This window comes from Lagenorhynchus albirostris, chromosome 9, assembly GCF_949774975.1.
Source record: "Lagenorhynchus albirostris chromosome 9, mLagAlb1.1, whole genome shotgun sequence".
Taxonomy (NCBI): domain Eukaryota; kingdom Metazoa; phylum Chordata; class Mammalia; order Artiodactyla; family Delphinidae; genus Lagenorhynchus; species Lagenorhynchus albirostris.
This window is the reverse complement of record NC_083103.1, coordinates 28,984,251-28,996,974: the sequence shown is the minus strand read 5'-3', so window position 1 is coordinate 28,996,974 and position 12,724 is coordinate 28,984,251. Positions and strand designations below refer to the sequence as shown.

The following is a 12,724-nucleotide window of genomic DNA, read 5'->3' as shown; positions in this document are numbered from 1 at the left end:
AAGGGAACGTGCCAAAAAGAGCAGAACAATAACAAAGTATAAAGAATAAAATAAAATTAGAAAAATAAACGATTTATTAGAAAAAATAAAAATATAAATGAATCAACAGCAATAAGGTAAAACAGAACCACAACCTAAAAGAAGAAAAAAGAAAAAAAAGCAAGGCCAGAAAAGGCATTGGCTGTGGGGGGCAGAGCTTAGGCTGGGGGTGGGACTTAGGCAGGGGCGGGATCTAGGGTGGGGATGAGGCCTAGGTGGGGGTGACGTTTAAGCACGAGGCAGGGCCTAGGCTTAGGACTTGTATGGCAGGGGAAAGGCAGCACGTTCTGAGGGGGGGGGTCTCAGGATTGTGGAGTTCTTGAGTTTGGAGGTAAGGCCCTGGGTGAGGGTGTGTGGGCAGGGTTTAGGCCCAGCCCTGTTGGAGAGGTCTCAGAGAGGGGTCTTAGAGTGCCGCCTGTAGAGATAGGGCACTGGGTGGGTGTGTAGGGGTGGGGCTTAGGCTCTGCAATTTTGGAGGGAGCCTCTGAGGGTAGAGGATTAGGCCCAGGAGCCCAAGAGGCTCCCCAGTGCCCAAGTGGCCAGGGAAAGTGCTGGCTGTGCTCCCTTTTGTTCCTCCACTTTCCCGAGTGTCTCCCCCCTCACCGCTGAACTGTGGGTGGGTCCCACCGGGTGTGGGAACTCCTCCCCTCCCCCCCACCCCTCAGGGTTGCTGGTCCTGTTGGTCCAGCCTTTAGTTTTGCTCCCCTCCCACTCTCTCAGGACCCCCGCAGCTGCAGGGGACCTCAATGGGCAGAGGATCAGGAGAGCATCTCAGCAGGCCTCCCAGGGCCCAAGTGGGCAGGGTAAAAGCTGGCCATGTTGCTCCTTTCTGATCCTCTGCCCTCCCAATGGTTCCCCCCGCCCTTTTCCCCTCCAGGCATGGGATCCCCTCCCCTCCCCCAGCTGCCCCTCGGGGGCGCCAGACCTGTTCCACCTCATGTCCATTTCTCCTGCCCCTCACTCCCTCTCACGTCCTACCTGGTTGCTGGGGGTTCCTCCCATCCCCTTAGGTGTCTGTGGTTCCCCCACCAGTGCCTGGTAAATGCTCTAGTTGTGTGGAGACCTGAATTCCACAACCTCCTAGTCTGCCATATTGACCCCACCCCCTATATATATATATATATATATATATATATATATATATACACACATAAATTAAATCACTGGACAATTGCATTTCCCAGCCTCACTTGCTTCATCTGTAAAGGTGATAATAATAACACTTGGAGTGAGATTTAGGTGAGATATTATAGAAATGGGAAGGATCCGGCAGAGGGCCCGACCCAGGCTTGATGTTATCATTAAAAGTACATGAACTGGGCTTCCCTGGTGGCGCAGTCGTTAAGAATCTGCCTGCCAATGCAGGGGACATGGGTTCAATCCCTGGTCTGGGAAGATCCCACATGCCACAGAGCAACGAAGCCCATACACCACAGGTACTGAGCCTGCACTCTAGAGCCCACGAACCACAACTGCTGAAGCCCGCATGCCTAGAGCCCATGCTTCACAACAAGAGAAGCCACCGCAGTGAGGAGTCCGTGCACCACATCGAAGAGAAGCCCCCGCTCACTGCAACTAGAGAAAGTCTGCACACAGCAACGAAGACCCAACGCAGCCAAAGATTAATTAATTAATTAATTAATTTAAAAAAAATGAGAGCATTAGGCTATTTCATGTGAAGAGTCCGCTTTACCTATACAATTCTCTGTTAGTGTAGAGAAGAACTATATCTAGATTTTTTTTAGCATATAAGACACCATCTTGACTAGACAATTAAAAATATTATGCTACAACATGGCCAAATATTTGAGTTATTATGTAGTGAGAACAAGAAATTATTCCTTTTCCACTGGGAAATTCATTACCACCCAAGAGAAATGGGGAATATTTCACTGGTTGTAATTCTGTGAGGCTTACTAGCAATAAAAAGAAGAGCTGGAAATAACACGATTTCTCTGCTGTGATAAAACATGTATAAAATTCACTGCAGAATTAACAGCTTTTACCATTTATAAAAACTGCAACTTCTTCTCCCATATTTCTAGATTTTTTTATTCTGAAGGAGGAGGTTGGGAGTGTGCAATATTCTGATTTGATCTATTTAATTAAAATTGTGGACTTGCTTCAGAGGTATTACCAGGAAAGCTCTCCTTTGCCTATGGTGATATGGCTCATCCCATTACCCGGTAGTGGGGAAGTTTTGCCTCCTTGCTCCCATATGAGTTCCTGTTACAACAAAACATAATGCACTTCCCAATTTGCAGGCCTTGTTTCAAGCAGCCAGCCTGATCCACACAACAACTCTTCCCATGATGACTTGGGGAGATGTGTTACGAGAGTAGATAGGCTCACTTGAGTCATTTTTCTCCTTTATTTTCCATCATTCTGTGACTTGGTACATTTTGCCTCTATTTTCTACAGTTAGAACAATAATGAGCACAACAACAACAAAAGCTAATATTTTATGAGGGTTTACTTTGTCTTGGGTACTGTTTAAAAACTTTACATGTATTAACTTATTTATTCCTAATGTTGTAGGAATTATTTTCTTCTACCCTTACAGAGGAATAAAGAGGTTAAATAACTTGTTCTGAATGACAAATTATCACGTAATAGAGGCAGGATTTGAATGCAGGCAGTATGGCTCCAGAGTCCGTGCACCTAACCACTATGTTTATAAACATCCATCATCAGTGTGAACACCTGTGGTAAGCAACATCTAAAATGACCCCCAATGATCCCTGACTTCTGACATTCAACCCTTCTGTAATTTCTTCCCTTTGTGTAAAGACTGGACCTAATGACTTGCTTCAAATAGATAGAATATGGTAAAAGTGAGGAGATAATCACTTCTGAGATCAGATTACAGGACTCTGTGACTTCCATCTTATTCTCTCTCTCTGGCTCTTCCTTCTGATGAAGCAAGTTGTCATGTTGTGAGCAGTCCTATGGAGTAACCTATTTGGCGAAGAACTAAGGGTGGCTTACAGCCAACAGCCATCGATAAACTAACATTTTCAGTCCAATATCTAGTGAAGAACTCAATATTGCCAACAACCATGTGAGTGAGCTTGGAAGTGGATCCTTCCACAGTTGGACCTTGTAAAGACTGCAGACTAAGCCAACACTGTAATTGTTCTCTTGCAATTGTTCTCTCCTGTGGGAGAACCTGAGCTAAATGACCCAGATACATGGCACCTGGATTCCTCACCAAAACTGTGAAATAATAGATATTTTAAGCCACTAAGTTTTGGAGTGATTTGTTACACAGTCATAGAGAACTGATACAACACTCTAGCATTTTTATTATTTATTATTTTCCTTCTTTTTTTTTTTGGCCGCACCATGCTGCATGTGGGATCTTAGTTCCCCTACCAGGGATCAAACCCATGCCCCCTGCATTGGAAACGTGGAGCCTTAACCACTGACTGCCAGGGAAGTCCCTATTTTCCCTTTCTTTCTTTCCTTTTTGTCAATGCTTGCTATAAGTCACGCAATACTTTCACATACATTGTCTTATTTAACCCTCATTCAGCCCTCTAAAATATATTATAATTTTCATTTTACAGGTGAGGAAACAGTCTCAGAAAGTTTATGGAACCTCATAGCTAGTAAGTGGGAAACCCAATGTTAGTACCTGGGTGTCTGTGATCTCTTCATCTTTTTAAAATTTATATCCCTTCTTCCATAAACTATTCCCTGTTTGATTCAATCCCCAAACCCTAATCTTACAAACAGAGCTAATCATTTTCTTGTCTATGACACCTCTCTCTGCATCATTTAAAATAATTACTAGTAATAGATATCATTGTTGAGTGATTTTAATGTGCCATGTACTATGCTAAGAGCTTTATATAAATTATCTTACTTTGTTCTCATAAAAGTAATCTGAAATAGGTTCTACTACTTTCATTATTTTGTAAATGAGTAAATTCAGGATCATAGATGTTAAACAACTCATAGTCACAGAGATAGAACATTTTGTATTACTTATTAGTTTTAGTTGTAATTCACATGCCTGATTTCCCCAATAAACGTTAAGCTCTAACAGGGCTTGCATCTTTGCACACCATGACACCCAGCACAGACCTTCCCATATGGGTGCTGAATGAACGATTATTGAACTGAATTTCAACCTTAAGTCCTCCATTTTGTGCATATGGACAGTCAGATTTATTCAGAGTGATACAAATACCAAGAAAACTCATTCAGTACTATATAAGTTCATAATATATATATATATATATAATATTTTTTCTACAAAAATCTGATGTCATTGACTCTCATGACTCACCTAGCATAGAATCTCACTCAAATCTCTTTCTCCTTCACAATTTGTATCTTTATCTCATATCATTTACAACTAAAAGTTATGACCAAGAATAGTGAATCCTGAGAGTCTACAAAATTAGTAGTTATAAAATAAGTAAACACCTTAATACATTGCTCTTGCTTGAATAGTTCAAGGCAAGAAAGCAGGATACAAAAAGAATTTCTAAACTGGGATTCAAACCAAATGATATTTGGAAATTAGAATGATAGCCAGAAAACTCCTTAATCAAACTCTACATTTCAGTAAATTGAATAATTAATATAGTTTATCTTAGGGATTCTTACTGAACTGCTTCATAAGAATGCAACTTTAAAATTATCAACTTGATTAATTCATCCACTGAGTTGAGAAATATTTAATGAATGCTTACGATAGCAAGACAGTGTTTTTGTAAACAATAATATAGAAATGAATGAAACATTGTCTCTGCGCCAAGGGTCTTTCAGTATAGTATAAAAGTTAGATGTGGTTAAATATAGTATCATCTAAGTGCAAAGATAGGTTTAGGTTTTAGGAACATAGACAAGGGAGTTTCTACTTTCAGTGTTAGGAGTATATCAAAATAGTATGTGGTGTATAAGACTTTAATCCATTCATATGATTTCCATGTGATTCCATATTCTCTTAAATTTTCTTTAAACGAAGAAATATAGAAACTACCAAATAAATATAGACATTTTGGAAAGCTTTGGCTCTCTACAACAAATTCCTAGCAGCTAATGGGTCACCCAGAAATATGGCACAATTAATGTTATATCTCTGTGTACTAACGTTAGAACAGAATCACTCCAGGAGAAGGTAAGAGTCTGAGGACCACAGGCACTTTGAACTCCCCAAACGTGTCTCAAGTTCAGAAGCACCTGTGCTAAATAACTTTGTGAGTTTTTGCTGTGATGACTCAAAGATATTATAAGTACGTGGGACTTTGCATTGCCAGATTTTCTTCATTACGATTCAGAAGGAAACGTAGCCCTGCGCTATAGAATATAGAATTTATGAAGTCCAAATAGAATTACCCTTATCCCTCTAGGAGTGTCTAATCTAATAGAATTATAAAACAGACTGACTTTGAGACTTACAATTGTTTGGGTCATATGGAGACTACATTTTTAAACCAGAATCATAATGTATTTTGTATTAAAATACAATATTTTTTGAAATAACAATTGTTTTGTTAATCGATAGCCCCCATATTTGTCTTACAGACCACAATTGCTTCTTCCTTTTGAAACGTATAATATTTGAGTATACAGTCCTCTATTTTTCATTATCACTAGCATCTAGGCACCATCTTGTCTATTGCCCTCTTTCTTTGAAGGCTCTTTTACTTGCTGCATGAGGTTTGTATTTTAAGTGCGGCTATCATCGTACCTAACTTACACATCGACATAAACAGCATATCTAATACCCTGAACTTGTTAAGAACACCCTACCACTTCTGAAACACACTATATCCGAACTGGTTCTCATGATCTGCTTTTCTTCCTGGTTCCTCACATTGGTTTTCTCCCACTCCATACTCCAGTCCATCAGGGAGAAGAAATACTTGCGGTCACCTTAGACCTTTTCTCCCTTTCAGTCTCTATTCTATTCTCATAAAATTCTATCAATTCTTTCTCAAAGATGTTTCTCCTTTTTACTTTCCCCCTTCTTTTTTTTCTTAGTTCTTGCCACAGTTGTACTCTTGCTGGCATTTCATACTCTGGTCTCTTCCCCTTCGGGTTCACCATACATACACCCTTAGATGATCTTCCTACATCACAGTTTCTGTTCATCATTCATGTTGGGCAGAGCACACAATGAATCACAACTGAATCTCACTGAGTTATTTTTCCTTCAGTACAGTTATCACCTTTCTTTCATTATAAGAGTTTTGACTACTCATAGAAAAAGTAAAAAGTACTGACACTATTGTAATTCAAAACTTTTTCTTTTGTATTTCCTAACTGGTTATCATTGTTTTATATAAAAATGTAGATATCTGTTAATTTAAAAAATTTTTTACATGCTCAATTCTCACTGATTCTAGGAATTTTTTTTTCTTTTTTTTTTTCTTTTTTTTTTTTTTTTTTTTTTTTTTTTTTGCGGTACGCGGGCCTCTCACTGTTGTAGCCTCTCCCGTTTGCGGAGCACAGGCTCCGGATGCGCAGGCTCAGAGGCCATGGCTCATGGGCCCAGCCGCTCCGCGGCATGTGGGATCTTCCCGGACCGGGGCACGAACCCGTGTCCCCTGCATCGGCAGGCGGACTCTCAACCACTGCGCCACCAGGGAAGCCCTTTTTTTTCTTTTTAAAGAAGATGTTGGGGATAGGAGTTTATTAATTAATTAATTTATTTTTGCTATGTTGGGTCTTCCTTTCTGTGCAAGGGCTTTCTCTAGTTATGGCAAGCGGGGGCCACTCTTCATCGCAGTGCACGGGCCTCTCATTATCGCGGCCTCTCTTGTTGCGGAGCACAGGCTCCAGATGCGCAGGCTCAGTAGTTGTGGCTCACGGGCCTAGTTGCTCCACGGCATGTGGGATCCTCCCAGACCAGGGCTCGAACCCGTGTCCCCTGCATTAGCAGGCAGATTCCCAACCACTGCACCACCAGGGAAGCCCTGATTCTAGGAATTTTAAGTCTATTTTTCTTGGAGTTTCTGGGCACATAATCTTATATTCTTCAAAAAATGATAATTTTTCTACCCCTTTCTGTTCAACGTTTTATTAAATTTGGATAGAACTTCCAGGAAAATGCTAACTAATAATGGAAATAGTCCACATCATTGTCTTGCTTTTGATGTCAGTGGGAATGACTCCAGTGTTTCATTAAGTATCATATTAGGTATGGATTTATGATTTTTGTTCCTAAGTAAGTATCCTTTTCTTTGCTTTCTAAGAGTTTTAGCCAGGAGCAGGTGTTTAATTTTTATCAAATGCTTTTTTTGCCATCATCTGAGAAGGAAAAATATGTTTTTTCCTTTTAATTACTCTTGCAATGTAATCTTTAATAAATTCCCTACTGTAAAATGAATGTTCCTTATTTTCATGAGCTTGTGAGTATGATTTAAGCTATGTTCATATTGATAATCTAAAGGTTGATGGCTTATTGATCAGGAACACTGCTTCACTGATAGTTCTAACCTGATACTACCCTACCCCAAACTTTAGTGATTTCTTGTTTTCAGAAGGTATTTAGTGGGTATTTAGGAAGAATTAATCTCATGGCTTTCCTCTCTGGTCTCCTTGCTGATGTTGAGAAAGGTGTGTGGTCATCCTCTCTCTTCTACTGGCAGTTCCTTTTATAGGAATGATACTCTTGAAAGAGAGAAAGTTTATTATGGATTCATACCACAGATGCCTACAGATGAAAGCCCTCAAAACACTAAGTATCTCTGTGAATTTTTGAAACTTTTCTACACTACCAGTTCTATATTGAATTTCATGAAGAAATAGGGATTCTTCTGAACACTGTCTCTGGGACACTGCAGCAACATTGCTTACATCCTAAAGTATCACAATGCATTTCAAGTCAAAGGGATGTCTGGGAGCCACCGGTTTGTGGGCTGGACAAGTTCAGCTATATTCTGAACCTAGCTTAGATTCAGATAGGTCAGTCATATATTAAAATTAATTACTTAATATTAAGCAGTTTAGTCAAATTTATCCAATTCAACCATGTTTTCCATTACATGAAATCCCCTCCCCCTTCTTTGGGCTTTTTAAGCTCTAGTCTTTCTGCCTACAGTTTCCCAGCTATGTCTTCCTGTATATTGGTTTTATCCTTAATTTTCCTGGAGTATATCCTCAAATATACACAAATAAGAATCGTGGGTGCTCAAATTTCTGAACCTTACATGTCAAAAATACCTTAATTTACTCTTCTTCTTGAATGATTAATTGAGTATAAAATTCTAGAATTCAAAGGCATTTCCCTCATTCCTTGGAGCCATTGCTCCATTATCTTCTAGTATTTGGTGTAATTGACTTTTAGACCTTTATAGGTGACCTGCTTTTCTCTCTCTTCCCTGTAAACTTTTATTGTCTCATGTTTAATTTTGAAAATCTGCGGCGGTGTCTAGTACTTCACTCCCTGGACACATTCATTCTAAATAATAATGCTTTCCTTTAACACTTTTGAATTTGCTATTGTCACTGTTGTTGTTGTTTTCCTCCCCTCCATTTTCACCTACTTTTTCTTGTTGGAATGATTGTCAGTAGGATATTGAACATCCTGAATGGTCCTTTATGTCTCTTCCCTGTTTTTTCATAGTTTATTTATTTTTTCTTTTGTTTTCTTTGCTCTGAGATCAGAGATTAAAAAAAAAAAATTATCTCCCAGGTCTTTGTTTTTTTACAATTAATCTATTGACTTCCAAAAGGTCTTTTTCTTTTCAGATTGATAATTTTTGTTAGCATTGTATTTATATTTTATTGGTGCTATAACTTTAAATCTCTTTTAGGACGCATTAAAAATTGTTCCCTTAAACTATATAAATTATATTTCCTCTGGGATTTATTGTTATGTTTATTTTTAATTTTATATTATTCCTTTGTGCTACTACTTTTTCTCATATTTTCTTTTGGCTCATGGATATTCATATTTAAGAATAAAGGACTTGTTTAAATATTCTCAGTAGCTAATCTGAGTTTCTTCTATTGCTGGGTATGGAGATCAATTTTAACCATAGCCTCTTCTCCAAAATGGGAAAGTTTACTGAAAGTTCATTGTCAGTGGACAGGGTTTATGGATAGAAAGGCTTTCAGATAGGGTGTGTGGATAAGAAGTTGGCTTCCAATGCTGGAATGAGAGTCTCAACCTCAAGTCTTAGCTATCCCAGGGTGGTTCCTTCCTTCCCTCCTTCTTCCCTCCTTCTCTCTCATTCTCTCTCTTTCTCTCCCTCCTTCCCTTCATCTTTCTTTCCTTTTGAGTAAAGCCTTTTGATTTTCATTCAGACGGAAAATAATGGGTTGACAATCCTTCATTTTGAAGTGTGGGTTATGGGGAATGGGCAGAGGGCTGACTAGCATATGGCAGTTTTGTTTTCAGAACTATAACAAATTCTCTTGTTTAACATTTCCCTCTCACATCTCCTCTTATCTACTGACTCCATGGTGTTCCATTCTCAACTTTGAACCTCCCCCATGTATTTATTCTGGACTGCAAGTACTTCAACTGTTTTGTCAACCCACTTCAACTACAATCCATTTTCCAGTAATTTATTGCATTCTCTTACGCTATAGACCTTGCCCTGTTGATGTCTCTCGACGTGATTTCTTCTGTGTTATGAATGTATTACTTTTCAGAGTTGTACACTCTTATTACAATGGAGTCTTAAGAGGGAGAGAAGACAAATGCCTGTGTTCCAAATATCAGCATTGGTACAATAAAAACTATGGTTTTCATAAAAATGATACATTGTAATGATAAAAATTTTACACAGTGAAAAAAATAGTGTATAGAAATATGCCAAAATTCACACAGAATTCAATGATCCAGAAAATACCAATATTAATGTTAGTCAAACCTGGTTTCAGGTACTTTCTATATATAAATTTTAAAATGGATGTCTTAGAGATATGGTGATGGAAAAATATAGAGACAATTATATTGAAATATCCTTTATATTAGAAAAAATTGCATTTTATTTTCAGAATTTCATCTTGAATGAGATATGCCCCCATGCTCAAATTAATTTCAGTGTTATCAACCAAATCAATCAACGTTTATGAACAAAGCCACCAAAGAACCATTTCTCAAATCACCTTGGCTCCATGTTGCAATTTATTCACAACTGTGATCCTTCCAAGTCCTTCCTGAATATTTCTGGGAATTCCCAAAGGATCTTCATACATCTGGGTTTCTTCTACTGGCCTCTCGGCCTGGCTGCTCATAACTCCTCCATGATATACTATACAGGCTCTGAAGATGAGAGGACAAGTGTGGTTTACAGTAATTCTCTGTAAATTAAGAAAAATCCCACATCTGTTGTTATATCTTGGCTATTTAAATTTTTATTTTGTACTGTTATTAGATATGTTTGATTTACATATTTTTATAGTATTTAAGATAAAACCTTTAAATTATTGTTTTTACAACTTTTTTTTCAACAAATTTCTGTTCTCCTTATTTTCTTAACTAGACTTTATTGTCCTCATAACTTTCTGTAATGTGAGAGGTTGAAGGGTAGGAATTTGCTGAATAGTGAAGTTTTTCCCATATATAAGATTTAAAATATATATATAATTTTCCTTTACATTATTAAATACACCTTAGTTTTTAGTTGTGTTTTCTTTATGCTTTTACAGCAGTATTTATCCAGGATAGCATACTTTTCCCTTTTTAGACTTTTATTTAAAATTTTTGGTTTTATAATGGCATGGCCAGATAAATTATTCTGTAAAATTTGTGATTTAGGTGATCAGTTAAAATTTATTTGAGACCTATTTTATTTTGTAAATTTCCCCCAAATAAATGTGATACATATATTCGTATATGTATATTTTATTGTAGTAAAAGACACATAACATGAAGTCAATTCAAATTTGTAAGTATACAGTACAGCATTGTTAACTATATGCAAATTGTTTTACAGTAGATCTCTAGAACTTTTTCCTCTTGCATGACTGAAACTCTATATCTATTGACCAGCAACTCCCATTTCCCCCTCCTCACATTCCCTGGTGACCACCTTTCTACTTTTTTATTTTATGAGTGTGACTACTTTTAGATATCTCATACAAGTGAAATCATGTAGAATTTGTCCTTCTGTGACTGGCCTGTTTTACTTACCATGTCTTCAGGGTTCATCCATGTTGTAGCATGTGTCAGGAGTTCCTTCTTTTTTAGGGCTGAATAAATGAAAATTACATTCTCTTTATCTATCCACCCGTTGATGGACATTTATGTTGTTTCTACCTCTTTACTATTGTGAATAATACTACAATGAACATAGGAGTGCAAATAGCATTTCAAGATTCTGTTTTCAATATGTTTGGATAAATACCCAAAATTGGGGTGGCTGGGTCATATGGTAGTCCTATTTTTAATTTGAGGAAACTCCACACTGTTTTCCATAGTGGCTGCGTCATTTTTCATTCCTACTAACAGTGCACAGGAGTTCCTATTTTACCACATCATCACCAACACTTACTATTTCCTTCTTCTTCTTTTTGTTTTCAATAATAGCCCTTCTAACATTTGTGAGGTGATATTTCATTGCTTTGATTTACATTTCCCTGATGATTAGTGATGTTGAGCACCTTTTCATATACTTGTTTGCCATTCTTATGTCTTCTTTGGTGAAATGTCAGTTCAAGTCATTTGCTCATTTTTTAATCCATTTATTTATTAATTTATTTATTTATGCTAATAAGGTGTAAGAGTTCCTTATATACTTTGGAAATTAGCCCCTTATAAAATATACGGTTTGCAATTATTTTCTTTCATTCTGTGAATTGACTTTTTACTCTTATTTCCTTTGCTACGTAGAAGCTTTTTAGTTTGATGTGGTCCCACTTGTCTATTTTTGCTTTTCTTGCCCATGTTTTTTGTCTCATATTCAAGAATTCATTTCTAAGACCAATGTTATAAAGTTTTTTCCTTATGTTTTCTTCTAAGAGTTTTATGGTTTCAGGCCTTACATTTAAGTCTTTAATTCATTTTGAGTGTATTTTTGTGTATGGTGTAAGAGAAGGGTCCAATTCCATTTTCTGCATGCAAATATTTAGTTTTCCCAACACTAATTTTTTAAAGAGACTGTCCTTTCCCCATTGGGAAGTGTTTGCACTCTTGTCCAAATTTCGCTGCTTTTTAAAAAAAATCTATGGGCAGGCAGGGGAGTCCTGGGATGAGAAACACCTGGGAGCAGGAGTGCTAAGGCCCCACCTCCTCCCAGACTCCTGTATAAGGAGTTTAGCTCATATCACCTATCACAGTCCTGAGTGCTGCTGCCTCCCGCCCCGCCCCGCCGCCCAATCAGAGCTACAGGGCAGTAGCTCCGGGCCCCAGAGGCCAGACCATCTGTGCAAAATGTATGTCTCGAACACCCAGCCCGGGCAGGGCTGCAGAAGCCAGCCGGGCCCCAGAGGCCAGACCATCTGTGAAAAATGTATGTCTCGAACACCCGGGACGGGCAGGGCTGCGGAAGCCAGAATGAGGGAGTGAATTGCGCATGCGCGGGCGGCAAATCTCTAGCTCCTCAGGAACGGAACCAAAGGGCCTGGCGTAGCGCGGGCGCTTCTGGCCCGGCCACCTAGGGCTCCCATGCTAAGTCTGTCAAGGTCAAGGCTACAGCAAACTCGACAAGCCTTTACACTATCCTCAAGGCAAGCAGTTTTTTTTTTTTTTTTTGCTGTACGCGGGCCTCTCACT

The 12,724-nt window shown here is 38.4% G+C and overlaps 1 pseudogene; it reads left to right on the top strand.

The window, feature by feature from the left end:
• The window catches only part of LOC132526474 (hypoxia-inducible factor 1-alpha inhibitor-like), a 126,169-nt pseudogene extending 113,660 nt beyond the window's left edge, over positions 1–12,509 (top strand).
• Positions 12,510–12,724: the final 215 nt, after the last annotated feature.